Here is a 14,832-nt window from a genome sequence, read left to right as displayed (position 1 = left end):
TAAACACTAAAGCATAACACAGTTAACTGATCGCAAAATGACCTAAAAATACTGAAACTTTTCGCTCTGTTTATCAAATGAATAGTTACGTTAGATGAAAACACATTATTAGATATTTGAATAAAAGAGCAAAATCACCATGATTCATGTCATCATAAAACACTACTTACATTCTATTGGAAATCTGCTTTGTACGTATCACCTTATTATTCTCTTGTTAAGTAAATCACGTCTCTCTGATATCGACGTTACTTGTATAACCTCATGCAGATATATATGCCACATGGAGTTAAACTGATATGGACGCAAACTTTATTATTTATTGATTGATTGATTTATTCTACTTCCAGACGATAACCTTTGGAGCGATCCCTCTTGGAGAAATAATTAAGACAGGCCATATCTAGCCCACCAGTTCGAAGTCTTTATTCTGTTCTGAAATAAATCGTCTGTAGCAAAGCATAAGAAACACAAAGAAGTCGTCAATTTGAGGGGGTTAACGGCCTGAATCCGGTAGCCCTTTTCTCTTTGTTTCTTTTTATCTCGAGACGGTTTGATGCAACTTTGATATACTTTTTTCTAATGGGAGTGGTTAAATATAGCTTCGTTAATCCCCCCTCACCAGCAGCGATGCCCTTACTTTGGAGAATAACCATCTAGGGTCGGATTAATAGTATCCCGCAGAAATAATATAATGAGCTGGAGATGCCACACAAGATCCTCAGCCTATGGGAACACTGCCTCGGAGACTTTTCTTCCCTTTCATAAATCGGGACAAAATAACGTCTAGCTGATACCCATATAAGGAGCCCCAAGCCAGCTAACACCTAATGATCGGGACTCACGCCGTTGATTTACTGCCCCCTCATTTGCATAGCGAATTCATTACAAGACATTAAGCGTTTAAAAGATCATCAATAATGTTCCTACCTGGGGGTGTGAGTTTGACCATTTCCATCCAAGAGAGTAGGACAGGGTTGTGTTGTGGGGATGGCTCCCCCCCCCCTCTTTCTCTCTCTGTCTCTGTCTGTCTGTCTCTGTCTCTCCCTCTCTCTGTCTGTCTGTCTGTCTGTCTCTCTCTCTCTCTCTCTCTCTCTCTCTCTCTCTCTCTCTCTCTCTCTCTCTCTCTCTCTTACTGTTTGTACTGTTAATACCATCCCTTCACTTATATTATCACCACTTTCACCCTAACCACTAATACTATAGTTCTTTCACATTATCCTGACAGATTTTCGTCCTCCACATAGGTCAGTAGCAGAAAATGACTGTCCTATGGCTCTACCTTCTTCCCACAGTCAGAGTGTCGATCAAACACTGTACTGTTAATAGAACTATAAGTGTTGCTACCAGTCATCGTGTACGGTACAAACTTTCTTATTTCACCTGATATCAATATACTGCACTTTTTGGATGAAAGAGGGGTGTGTGAGTTGGAGGAAGGGCAGCCAAATGGTAGAAGACAGGGCGACGTGAAGACGATTGGTTTGTGGCCACCATTTACTAGATTAAGGAGTCTGAGTATGTATACAGATGGATAGCTATATTCACTGCTGCTAATATTATTGTACAGTAAGTTACAGTTAACAAGGAGTATCTAAACTACAGTAGTCAGGATCGTTTAAGGATAAGAGATGTACTTAACACACTGGCAGCGTTTTACATGGCAGGGTAGTGTGATGAGTAAGGATGGAACTTTGGGGGATGAAGTACGTGAAAGGGTACAGCAGGGAAGAAAGGTTGTTGGTACACTGAAAGCAGTGATGAGAAATAGGGAGGTGAGTATGGAAGTTAAGAAGTCACTGCATGATGGTATTGTGATCCCTACCCTGACGTATGGAAGCGAGGCGTGGACCTTGCAAGAGGGGAACAAGTCAAGAGTGAGAGCAGTGGAAATGAGTTACTTGAGAGGAGCATGTGGAGTGACGTGGAGGGACAGGTTGACGAATGAAGAAGTGAAGGAACATTGTGGGGTAGATGTGGATGTGGTTGAAAAGATTAGGAGAAATACACTGAGGTGGTTTGGACATGTGGAGAGAATGGAGAATGAAAGACTGACTAAGAGGGTGTATGTAGGTGAGGTGGAGGGAGGGAGAGGGAGGGGTAGACCGAGGATGAGGTGGAGGGATGGAGTGGAGAGGTATATGAGGGAGGGGGGGGTGAGTTGGGGGGAGGGTAGTCAAATGGTGGGTGACAGAGTGACTTGGAGGCGTTTTGTCTGCGGCCACCCTTTGCGGGATTAGGGCGTCGGGCTATAGATAGATAGATAGATAGAAACCTCCCCTCAACTCTTGAGGGATCCATTTGTTGCGCGTGTAGCACGGCTGGATCTGTAATACCGAAAAAATATTAGTAAATGTCACAAAAGCTCCAAACTCAACTTCTGCACCAGGGAGAAAGTAACAGGCAAAAGTCACGTAATTTACAGAGCTCAAGGTGCGCCCTTAGTCTATGCCCCAGCAGACTCCCATCAGCATCCTTTACCGGGTCTGGCCGAATCACCACAGTCGGGGCGGCCTGAAACACCCACCTCATTTCACCAGCCCGGCGTTTACCCCACCACCACCGGGCAAAGTAGCCGATAAATAACAGGCCTTCCACACGTCACTCACTCCCTCCGTGGGAGTAAGGCAAGAGGTGGTGGTTAAGGTGTCGGCAAAGTAGTCTCGCTCGCTGTCACTCACAAGCGAAACTACGGCGACTGACGACTAACAGCTTACTTTTTAGAGAGTGGCGACCTGGTTAGTTAATACTGTGTGCCTGGTTGATTGGGTAATCCGTGAGAAGTGCTAGAAAGTTGGCCATTCTTACGCAGCGACTCCCAGTATCAAATTCGGGAAAGTTAGTGACTAGCGCTTAATATATGTGTTTTTAGACGTGTTGATCAGAATACTGACATCGTATGTGTTGTTGAGATCAGTGCTTGGGACCAAATTGAAAGATTACCCCATGAGAAACTTTGGCCAGAATCAAGACGTTATATGATACAAGGTTCAATTTCTGTGTGAGAAGCCATGTCGTAACAAGAGCATTCTAGCATCGTTTGCTCTGGAGCAGGTATGATTCATCATGGCCGCACATAATTTGCATGCTGTCGTTTACTGATAACAGGACTTTACAGGAACACCGGTACACGAATTTCTTCGCCACAGAAAAGCAGGACGTCTACTCCTTGAAAGAAGGGAGTTTTGTATCGTTTCGTAAACGCGAGAGCTAATGTAAACTGTTTCTGGTATATATTCTAATTCTTATTCAGATTTATGTTAGTATAGACTGTATGAGGTGTGAAAGGCAGAGCAGAAAAGGAAGAAAGGAATACTGTGTGTGTGTGTGTGTGTGTGTGTGTGTGTGTGTGTGTGTGTGTGTGTGTGTGTGTGTGTGTGTTTACACATAATTATATGGCGCAGGCAGATTCACAGTCTGTGTAGTGAATATGTATCAAGGGTGAGAGGGGGCTAGGAGCCAGGCCCCATGTCGTGAGGACCCAGGGCAAGGAACACCAACTGGCGTGGGAGATCGCTGGTGGCAGGGTGCACTCCAGCCCCACGCAGCTGTACGGAGAAGGAGGGGACGGAGGAATGCTGCGTGAGGTGCCCTATCCTGCAGGAGGGCCGGACAGGAATGCGGGAGAGGGGGAATGTGGTGTGTGTGTGTGTGTGTGTGTGTGTGTGTGTGTGTGTGTGTGTGTGTGTGTGTGTTCACGTTTCTTTTGGTATGGTTTTGGTGATATCAATATACGAGAAACTATTTTGCACCTCAGTGTAACATTCCTAAGTAATGAGGTTATAACTGTGGAGCATTTTTTTTTTTTTTAATCCGTCGTAAAGTAACGTGGCGAGGGCAAATTTCACCTCTCTCTCTCTCTCTCTCTCTCTCTCTCTCTCTCATAGTTAGTTTACACGTATCAATTATCAGAACTATTTTGAATCCGCGCTTTTGTAGTACGTCCGAAATGGTGATCTGCGGTATAGAGGGTGAGAAGGACCGCTGGCAGAGGAGGGTCGTCCGTGGGAATATTGAAGCTTGCGTGAGAACATGTGACCGTGTGTCGTGTGCCCGGAGGCTGCCCAGCTCTCCTGCCGCCCCCCCCCCCCACCTGGTCTATTCCTGACCCTGTGATATGGACAGTGGCGGCAAGTAATTACATGTCTTGTGTATGTTCCCGGGTATGGTGCATTCTGTTACATACATCGTTTACATGTAAAATTATTAGTATGGCTTTGAAACCGTCTAAAAACAAATTTCGGGTTCATGTAGAAGTTCGAAAAACCGCCAGTTTCATGTGAGAATTATGATCAGTTGTGATGGCGTGAAATGTGTCTGGAGTTGAGCCTACTTTGACTATTTTCTGGGAAGCAATAAGGTAACATGATTAATACTCAGGCTGCTATGACTCGCTAGGCCGAATAAAATCGTGTGGCGATACTGGAATAGAATGCCTTGATTGACCCGACCCTGAGACGGTTAACAATGACAGCATTATAGTTCTTTCACCATAACTTGGCACAGATTTTCGTCCATGTATTGATTTCACACAGCAAAGTATCGTTAAATGGCATTACTGCGTATCTACATCCTTTCTATAGCACTTGTTCGTGACCATCATTACATTTTATTGATAATTTATTGTTACAACTACTCATTCAAAACGGAGGGATGACAGTTTTATGCAAGGATAGAGTAAAATTTGTATAACAATTAGTATAACACTCATGCTTCTGTGACTTACCCATCTAATAAAAGCTGGTGTCACCTTGAATACGAAATTGTCCCACTCATGAAGGGGTTACATTCTGTTGAGATTTTATACTCTGGTATGGTTCTGATAATGTTTAGGAACATAATTTAGAAATCTTCTCGGCACTTGGGCACGATATTTCAACCCTGATCCTTGCGAGGCCATATAAATTATAACAAAATACCTAGCATCGTTTTGGAAGCATGTATATACACAGTTGCGAAGTTGTACGAGCTCTAGGTGCATTACATAATTCATGCCAGATTCGTGATGTATGTTAAATAATGGTAAAATTCAATCATGTAAACCCTTCGAGCACTACGAAACGCACACGAGATCCTTTAATTACCGTAGCCAAAGTTATGAGTTCCGTATTTCATGTGGGATCCTTGAGGAATCGCAAGATATGTGGAAATTATGAGCAATGTTTTCCGAGCTGGGCTTCCTCCACCTCAGCCACTCCCCAAGAAACCATAAAATATTACGACTATTTAATGCCACGATGCTGAACTCTAGTACCACGTACCTGAACTCCACTACCATGATTTTGAAACCGTATAGGAGCATCGTTTCGAAGTTTCTCTGGCACTCAGAGATTAGAGTCGGTTTGTTTTTATTAACGATTTTGCATTCACCTTGAATGCTGAGTCGTGGTTATATGAAATTCGATAAGCTTAGGTACGAGGTAGGAGTGTTTCTCCTTGATTGCTTGTCAAATCAACCCTCCAGCCTGACTACACATGGACATCAACTGAACTGAAAAGGGTAAAGGATTTTGGTCAGATCAGAACAAGCGCTTTATAATTATATTTTGCGTCCGATCCTTGAGTTGTGGTAAGTTATGTCCGAGTTGCGAGTAGCGTTTCCTGAGCAGAGCCTCCGCAATTTCTCAGCCTCCTCTGGGAACCCATAAAGCACCACGACCGCCACCACCTCCACGGAGTCCGCCCCAGGCCCGCCAGATTCACTCCCTTCCCTCCATTACCCACGGGAAGCTTTTTGCCCGGTTCAGGGTGGGAGTGTGTCAGCCTTCGTTCACTTTTTTTTTTTTTTTTTTTACACCAGTGGCCACCTTATTACTGTACCTGCTTCTGGTGCTACATGAGGCCCTTTTTTTTTTTTTTTTTTTTTTTTTTTTTTTTTTCTAAGGATTCATCTTTTTTTGTGGGGTAAGTTCCATGCTCTGTATTGGTTCTCACGGGTGTCTCATTTATCAACTCCAGGGTATACATAGTGAGTTATGGTTCCCTTAAAGAAATACTGAGAAATTCACAGCTTCATATTAGGCATCTTTTATGCCACATTAGAATACGACAGTTATGTTATATATGTATGTAGCATGTGAGTGTTTGTGTGTGTGTGTGTGTGTGTGTGTGTGTGTGTGTGTGTGTAAGATAGGTCTTAAATTATTTTTGAGAAACATTAGGAAAGCCATAATCGTGTGGCGATACGATTTTCATTCGAAAACTTGTCTTCCGCTTTAGTTCCATGGGCAGAACGGAATGCTAGTAAAACACCATTATGGAATTATTGTTCCAAAAGTTAGGGTTAAAGACAAATTAGCCGTGAGACTATTAGCATAAATCTCCCTTGACAACGATGAGCAAGGCAGATGATAAACAAGTCACTGCATCCCATAAATCTTAACCAGATTCTTCACATGGACAGTGGCGAGGCAGGACCTGGCCCGAGGATGACCAACGGGCCCCTTCACCTCACGCGATCCAGCCCTCACACACACACACACACACACACACACACACACACACACACACACACACACACACACACACACACACAAATTTTCCCATCCAACTCTCACCGCTACCGCCGCCGCCTCCTTCTGCCCCCCCTCCAGGCACTGGTTACGGCAAGGCTGGATTCTTACCTTGATTGCCTGCTCACGGGAGGGTATCTGCAGGAATGTATGTGAGACGGTGATCGATGTTCCCAGGCCCCGTTCTTATAAACTCTCCTAAGCTGAATACCGCACTAAAGGATCAAAGACCTTGGTTACGGAGATGAACACCGCGGCTAAACACCACAATGGCGTCTGCTCCTTAACCTCTCCTAAACTGAATACCTCGACACAGGTTCAAAGGCCTGAGTTACAGAGATGAGCACCATGGCTATGCGATCCAGTGGCGTTTGCCCCTTCACCCCTACCAGTGTCTATCAGCTTAAGTTGTACGTAAGATTGCTCGTATATGCATTTGCCTTCACTCACCAAACACTTCACAGTTTAACATGAATAAAGTGGCACCACGAAAAACAAAACGATAAGGGATAATAGTTAACTGTTATGGAAACTTGTTGTTCCTATTTTTTATCATTGTGTCTAGGTTTGTGCATAAGCTTAGTGGCCTGTTCTTTGACCCCCAGTAGTTCTCTTTCATACATGTGCGGGCAGAAGGAATAGAGACACTACCATAGTCCAAGCGCACAGGAACTGGGTCATTTCTGGCTTATGAGATACAGTAGGAAGAGTGGGGGAATGATATCAGAACGGGGTAAGAGATGGCCTAGTTCTTGTGCGTCCGGGATAAGGCAGTGTCCCTGACTCCATGTTCCATTTTACCTTACAACAGCATTGAAAGAACTGTTGGATCTGTTCCTGATTATTATAATTATTATTATTTTTAATTATTCCTGCCATAGAATAGTTATGTTAAGTATAAGTTACCCTACAATAGCCTTGAAAGGACAAATGGGTTTGTTGGTGGTTGCTCTCCTTTGTATTCATTTGTATTCCTAAGCTGGACGAGAATACGACCCAGGACACGGTAAAGATACTTCCTAGGAGGCTGACCATTTCTCCACCGTTTCTCTTGACCGTCACCGCCCGAAGCTGAAGGGACGGCAGGCATCTGGGGTGTCTGGTGGGGCGTATATGAACCTGTGATTGAGTTCCCAGGCATCGGGAGACTGGGAAACGTAAGGTATAACTGAAATTCCTATTGGTTCCTCCCCCTTTCTAACAGAAGATGAACAGAGAAAAGAAAAATACGTTGAATACAGAAGAATTTATACACCAGACTGCAAATGTCGTCCATTCATTAAAAAGTATAACAGTTGGACTTCACGTGAGGGACTTTTGTCACTCCCATATTTTAAATGCCGAATCCTGGTGACCTGAAATTGGATGAGCTCTGGTTAATGGACATCAAGAGACTGGGAAACGTAAGGTATAACTGAGAATGCTTTAGTCCGTCTGTTTTCACTCGACGGAGCTGTGCCACTCCCACAAAGTAAATGCTTAGTTGTGGTTGCGTGAAATTCAGTGAGTGTTAGATGTGAGGTAGGAATGAAATTTCAAAACTGAGGGATGTTTGTATTACCAGGCAGAGGCTATATCGGTGCCACCGCGTGAAGGTGCCCGTCTCCAGCACCGCGCCATTGTACTGAAGGGGTTAGTCGAGTTCCCAGGCAGAATCGGGACACGGGAAATACACGGTAACAGGAATTCTCGACAGTGAGTGACATTTTCCAACCCCTATTGCATGTTGGCGGAAGGATATATTGTGGTGGTGGAGGGGAAGGGGGGAGAGTTGGTGACTGTATGAATTTATTTTCCCAGCCAGTATATCATATTTATTTTAACTAGACGTTAAAATCGCCATCTCACTATCACTGTTGAGGTATGGATAATTACTTGTCGCAGAGAAGTGCTATGGAAAGGATGTTTGGCCGTAGTATTATCTTATTTTGGGCTACGTGATATCAGCTGCAAAAAGACGAAAATATCCGCCATATTAAAGGCAAATGAAATATAGACCATGGCCGTACCTATAAAGGGTCCTAACCCATTTTCACGATAATGTGGTCTCCAAAGCTGAAAAGTATAAGAAATCACCGAAGCTGGGAAGAATAAGAAATCACTCTCTCTTCTTCTCAGTGGTGGTAGTGAGAGTGGAGGCAATAGGAAGTAGGTCAGAGCAAGTCACCTGGGGCGGAGCAGCTACCAGTTATAGACACGCAACACCTCACTGCTCATCTTCAGCCAGGCCCATCCAATGACACGGAACACGAAGGCAGGGACGTTGAATTGTGGTGAGAGGAGGGAGGAGGAGGATGTAGAGGGAGAAGAGGAGCTAGGAGAGATCAGAGAGGAGGAGGAGAAAGATGATGATGGTGGTGGTGATGAAAAAGTAAAGAAAGAGGAATATAGGAGGAAGAGAGAGAAGTGGAGCTGAAAGAGAATGCAGAGGAGAAGGAAAATGAAAACGATGATGATGATAATGAGGCTGACGATGATGATGACTAAGGGATCAGACACAGAAGGATAAAGATAGCTATAGAAGGAAGACTGGAAGTACAAAAAAGCAATCTTATATACACGACTTAAGCTAAATGGAATCCCTGCCGTGCCCTGGCCTCCCTCTGCCTACGCCGCTGAGTTGTAATGGCCTCATAGCGCGCCGCACAGCGGTTACAGTCAGGGGCAAAATACCTGCTACTATTCCACCTCATTTATTTTACACTTAGGGTATATCCGTCACTTTCCTCCCTGACGCATCGCATCACAGAGTCGTCTGTTAGAGGAGAATCGTGCGTAGCGTATCTCAGTTTACGAATATCACCCAACAGAGAAAAGTGATAAGAAGAGACAAAATATTACCCGTCTCTTTTATAGAATAATGTATATGTTGGAGGAAATACGTACACAACCCATCTCAGCTTAGGAAAATCAGCCAACAGAGGTAATTGATAAGGAAATAATTCTTCAGTATACGGTATGCTCAATGAGAGATCTCTGGAAGCGTTCTAAACTCCGTTCCATCATTTCCCTGCAAACTCCAGAGTCTATGCAAATTCCAGGCAAGGGGATGAAAAATTAATGTTAACATGAAAATGAATCTGCTTTAATATATCCTAACATCAACTACCTAGCCGAACCAAATCCACCTCAACATAAACAATTTCCCACTCCTTTGTTTACTCTCCTGCTGATCCCATTCCCTCAAACCCGGGGAGATGTGATGAGAAATTAATGTAACGTGGAGAAAATCAATGTAACGTAATCTGTAAACACTACTGATCAGATCCAGTTTGACCTAATCTAACCTGACAAATTAATCCCCACTCATTTGTGTACTCCCTTAATCATCCAAATCCCTCACAGGTTTCGATGCAAGGCGATACGAAAGTAGTGTACAATGAAAAAGAAGACAAACTTGATGTAAAATAACCCAATCTCGATGAACCAGAACCAGTTTGACCTAAATTAATATCCATTCCTTTGTTTACTCTCCTGTTAACCACAAATCCTTTACAGACCCAAGGCAGGGCGATAAGAAATTAGTGTAACTTGAAAGGCCTGTATTCTGTTGATCTAGGTTCACCTGACGCCCAACTGTGTTACGGTATGGGGTTTGGAAAGGAGCCCCCCCCCCATCTCTCTCTCTCTCTCTCTCTCTCTCTCTCTCTCTCTCTCTCTCAGCCTATTATTACATAAGAACATAAGAAGAGAGGATAACTGCAGTAGGCCGGTTGGCCCATGCTAGGCAGCTCCTAGAAGAGTAACTGAACTACTAGAATGAGATAAGGATAGCAAAGAAGAAGGCTCTCCCCCGCCCTGCAAACCCTCCAGCCGAAGCCGGCAGGAAAAAGTCGGAAAGAACACCACGCCGTATAGAAAAACTGGCGTGGACATTTTACAGGAAAGTGTGAAAGGAGAATAGAGACTATCATAGTGTAACCTGAAAAGAAAATTTATTTTTGAATTAGTATTGGTTATAATATTTTCTTTATTCTATATCCACCCCTTATTTGTCATATGCTTATCTAGCCTATGCTTGAAACTCTCAATGGAAGAGGCAGCAACTACTTTACTAGGTAGCTTATTCCATTCGTCTACTACTCTATTACCAAACCAATTTCTACCGATTTCCTTTCTGAAACGGAATTTTTCTAGTTTGAAACCATTATTTCTAGTTCTATCCTGTATGCTCACTTTAAGTACCTTGCTAATATCTCCCTTATTTATACCATTCATCCACTTAAAAACCTCAATTAAGTCTCCCCTTACTCTACGCCTCTCTAGCGAATGCAGACTTAGTCTTTTCAGTCTGTCTTCATATGACAGGTTCCGGACGTCATGTATCATTTTAGTCATTCTTCTCTGTACATTTTCTAACGAATTAATATCCATTCTATAGTAAGGACACCAAAATTGTGCTGCGTAGTCTAAATGTGGCCTTACTAATGCTAGATAAAGTTTCAGTATTACTTTAGATGAACTATTGCTCACGCTTCTCGAAATAAATCCTAGGACCCTATTTGCTTTATTTCTCGCATTAATGCAATGTTGCCTAGGTTTAAGGTCGTTACTAATCATAACTCCTAGATCTCTCTCGCATTCAGATTTGCTAATTTCTTTGTTATCTAAGCTGTATTTAGTATCTCCAATGGTCTTGCCTACGTTAAGTACTTTACATTTTTCAACGTTAAATTCCATTTGCCAAGTTTTAGACCATTTGGACAATGTATCGAGGTCTTTTTGTAAGTAATGGCAATCGTCAGTCGAGTTAATGATACGCCCTATTTTTGTATCGTCGGCAAATTTGCTGATTCTGCTATTGACTCCTAAGTCTAGATCATTTATATATATGATAAATAATAAGGGACCGAGTACTGAACCCTGTGGTACACCGCTAGTTACTAATCCCCAGTCCGACTTAGTTCCATTTATTAATACTCTCTGCTTTCGTCCTTTCAGCCAGGATTCTATCCATTTTAAGATATCGCCGTCTATACCGTGTGCTCGAACCTTTCTAACTAACCTTTCGTGTGGGACTCTATCAAAAGCTTTACTAAAGTCCAGATAAATAACATCGTAAGCTTTATCGCTATCTACTGCCTCATAGACCTCCGAGTAGAATGACAACAAATTTGTGAGGCAGGATCGTCCTTGCCTGAATCCGTGCTGACTTTCGTTTATAAGATTAAATCTTTCTAAGTGTTCTCTAATCCTATTTGCCAAAATTGACTCTAACATTTTTCCTACTATTGACGTTAGACTTATCGGACGATAATTCGACGCAGCTGATTTATCACCCTTTTTAAAGATGGGCACTACGTTTGCGGTTTTCCACGCCTCTGGAACTTCTCCTGAACTTAAAGAGTCATTAAATAACGTTAAAAGTGGCTGACATAATTCTTCTTTGGTTTCTTTTATAATTTTTGCATATATATCGTCCGGACCTGGCGATTTTTGAGGTTTTAACTTATTAATTTCTTTCAATACGTCCTCCTTACTAATGGTTATTTTACTAAGAACAACCCACGTTAGCTCCGTGGTTATTTGTTTTCGTTCATACTCTGTGAACGCCTTTCTCCCCGATACATCCACACTCAAAACCTTACCACTTAATTCCACACCCCGGCAGTCGTCCTCCACGCCTACACCTCTCTTCTCACACATGCACATTCCACTGCTTTCACAGTCCTTCATACATTCTTTTTGACATATCCACACTCACTTCCCTACCACCGCATTCCACAACCCCGAAATGTCCTCCACACCCATATCCCTCTTCTCACAATCCACATTCCACTGTCTTCCATCCACAGTCTTACACTACACCCAAGACCTCTGTTTCTCGCATATCCACATACCCCTCCCTATAACCCCCAACCCCCTCTCTCCACACAACCCCACAGCTCGGCCAGGTTATTTAAGTTCCAGTCGTGAGTAAGCTGCAGGTCAGAGGGCGATCATTACCTGCCTTCGTATAAACATGTTCCTCCAGTTTTTGCGGCGTTGACATTTAAAGTTATCGGTGAGAGAGAGTGTGGGCTTGCTGGCAGGGGAGATTAGGCTGGGCTAGGATGCTGGCTGGACTTCGCTATTCAATTAGGGATGCATCATTATAGGGAAGGAAAGCGCTTGTCAGTACTAAGAGGTGAACTAGGGCACTGAGTTCTCATGCAGGTGAGATTGAAAGATAGATAAATGGAGATAGAGAGAGAGAGAGAGAGAGAGAGAGAGAAATATAGCAGACTAAGAATTTTTTGTACCCTGTGGACTTTGCTATTCCATTACGAGTAGAGGAGCGTCACCATAGGGAAAAAAAAAACAAAAGGTCAACACGTAGGGTATGCGCGAGGGTATTGAGTTCACGTTCTGGTGAGACAAAACGAAAAACTTGTGTGTGTATTTTTACATCGTGTCGAAATTGCTATTCAGTTCATGACCCATAGCCATAGGGAAAATGAAACACTGGCAGCTCTAAGAGGAAGGAAATGGACAGAGTTGTGATTTTAACATGTTGGTAAGTGAGTCTGTCAAAATAAATACCGTAAGTAAATAAACGCACGTGATAAGCTTATGTGAACTTCTATCTGTTTCCATTCGAACTTTCTGCGTAATTTCGGGAACATTACCATAGGGAAAGAAGCGACTTCTCAAGCTCGTATAACTCACATGAATGAAAATCGTGTGCAAGTATACAGAACAGACTGCGAGAGTTATTCAGACCATGTAAGGGTTAAAAGTTACAGTACTAATTCTCATGCTCTTCAGACTCCTTCTCGGCTTAAATCGCCAAACATTTGCTCTAATAGAATACTGGAATTGTCTCGACCATGAAACGGTTAAGTACAAGCACATCCACTAACGGGACAAATAATTGCATCAGTGACTTAGTGCGCACGAAAGAATAATTATCTGCTTAGAATATATTACCAGTAAACACACACACACACACACACACACACACACACACACACACACACACACACACACACACACACACACACACACACACACACTTTCTCCCCCACAAATTCAATATTTATTCACGAATGCATGATGTAGGTAGTTTAATATACATAACACCTATTGATTGCACACCCTAGTAAACCGTCACAATGTATTGGTCTTTTCGCTCATTTTTCTAACCACTGGTGCATGATCCAAGTTATTAATTTATAAGCACAGATGCATCCACCAGAGGAGAAATTAATCTTCTTGTGTCTAAGTGAAAATGGAAATTATCTGAATACGGTATACATCCAACCTCGCTAATTTAATCTCTCTTTTCCTTTGTATCAGCTGAGTGGATTCTTTAGCATTAATTTATTCACCAACGGGAAGATTAAGTATATGAGTGTCTTAGTAGTGATGAAAATGTACAGTATATGTAAGAGTAAGAATATGCCCTTAAGTTTACACAGCCGTTGCTAAGACTAGTACCAGACACAGTGATGTTCCGCCTTCACTAATTTAATTTCTCTTTGTCTATATTTGACTCACGTTATAGATTTCTAAGTACACATTCATCCACCAGCAGAAAAATAAATCTTTCAGTGTTGTAGTAAAAATGGAAATTATTGATTTAGAAAATGCAAACACTATTTAATTATTCTCGTGTTAATTTCATTTCAGTCTATCTTTCCATGAGCCAGGTCGTTTTTTTTTTTTCTTCCAGGAAATCAGTAACGAAAGAGAAAAATAAATGTCGGTGTCGTAGTAACGGAGAAAAAAATTACCTAGAACTATAAAAGTTAAATAATATGCCAATATCAGCGAAAAAAAAAATGAAAAAGGAAATTAAAGGTTTCAGTGTCCTAATAACAAAGAAAAAGATACACAACTATACGAGAAGAAAAGGTTCAAATTATCAGCAACTACAACAGAACTCTATTCAAATTACCTGTTAGTGCAAGAGCAGGCCATTAAAATTCACACGGGCGATGCTACGACTAATCCCAGGCACAATATAATTTCTGCTCGTACACTCGAAATACCTGCTTGCCCACACATCCCTTGGCTTAAATTGCGCTTTCATTAATGCTAAATGTCGATAAGTGAATGTGCGGCTATTATCTCTGAATATGTTAGGCTGCAGGTAAGCATACACGCATGCAAACACACACACACACACACACACACACACACACACACACACACACACACACACACACACACACACACACACACACACACACACACACACAGCCTGGAAACAACGCCAAATATTCTTTTCCTTCTGTATCTCAATATTTTTAACTAATTTTTTTTCTATGTTCATCAATATTCTCTGTCACGAGTTTAGCCTCTTCGCCCCATATAATAAACCTTAACCATGAAAGAG

Source organism: Coenobita brevimanus, chromosome 6, assembly GCF_032717465.1.
Source record: "Coenobita brevimanus isolate Jiangsu-jjx chromosome 6, ASM3271746v2, whole genome shotgun sequence".
NCBI classification, from domain to species: Eukaryota; Metazoa; Arthropoda; class Malacostraca; order Decapoda; family Coenobitidae; genus Coenobita; species Coenobita brevimanus.
This window is presented reverse-complemented; position numbering follows the sequence as displayed.